This window comes from Nanorana parkeri, unplaced genomic scaffold (assembly GCF_000935625.1).
Source record: "Nanorana parkeri isolate BGI_ZX_2015 unplaced genomic scaffold, ASM93562v1 scaffold89, whole genome shotgun sequence".
NCBI classification, from domain to species: Eukaryota; Metazoa; Chordata; class Amphibia; order Anura; family Dicroglossidae; genus Nanorana; species Nanorana parkeri.
Window position 1 is genome coordinate 2318723 of NW_017306357.1, and position 984 is coordinate 2319706.

The following is a 984-nucleotide window of genomic DNA, read 5'->3' on the forward strand; positions in this document are numbered from 1 at the left end:
TCAGAAAAACAAACACTGGTGTGTTGTAGCTGACAAACTGAAGCATACATGTCATTACAGGCAGTCCCCGATTTAAGGACAGCCCGTACTTACGAACCGAGGTGCACAGTTATATTGCTTTTGCCCCATAGCTTATCTTTAAGTATACAGAAGTATAACCCAAAATGGCAGAATCTTTACATTATTCATGGGAACATATTGACATCATTGACTATAATTATCTTCACCAAACAGACCAAGGGGCTCGTGTATATACAGTCCTGTGAAAAAGAAAGGTACCACCTCTATGAATTCTATGGTTTTAAGTCTCAGGACATAATAGAAATCGTTTGGTCCTTAGCAGGTCTTAGAATTAGGTAAATACAACCTCAGATGAACAACAACACGTGATGTATTTCACCACGTCATTATCTATTTTACAAACATTGTACATGTGACCATAACTGGCAAATGGGAGCAAAAAAAAAAATACTAGTACTTCCTGTCTGGGGAACACGTGACTCAGGGACTCACGCCCCTTCCTCTCATGTGACAGCATTGGGGCTTGGTGATTGGCTGAGCACTGTCACATGGGCTTACACAGAGCTTCCTTTCCTCACTGTCACATGGGCTTACACAGAGCTTCCTTTCCTCACTTCCAGTGGCTGAACGGAGCAGCAAAGAAACAAAGCAAATGTTTCCGTGAAGGTTCTCATTTATCCAGGTCATGGTATAGCTCAGGGGTGGACAACTCTGGCTCTCCAGCTGGGCTTTAACTACAGGTCCCAACATGCCTCTGCAAGTCATGCTTGTAACTGCCAGTCTTGCAATGCCTCATGGGACTTGTAGTTCCACAACAGGTTGAGGGCCGGAGTTTCCTAGCTAGGAGTTTCCTAGCTATTAGAAGTTGGTTACAGTCCACTGGACTTGTTCTATAACGTTGAAGATGATTTTGCTGCTCATCCCAGTAGACTCCTCCATTGTACAAAATGTCAGGAACATCCC

At 43.6% G+C, this 984-nt stretch overlaps 1 protein-coding gene across 1 annotated transcript in view; it reads right to left on the reverse strand.

Annotated features, from left to right (window-relative positions):
* Positions 1-984, reverse strand: part of ECHDC2 (enoyl-CoA hydratase domain containing 2) — a 15268-nt gene that overhangs the window by 9899 nt on the left and 4385 nt on the right. The gene's annotated exons all lie outside the window — the stretch shown is intronic.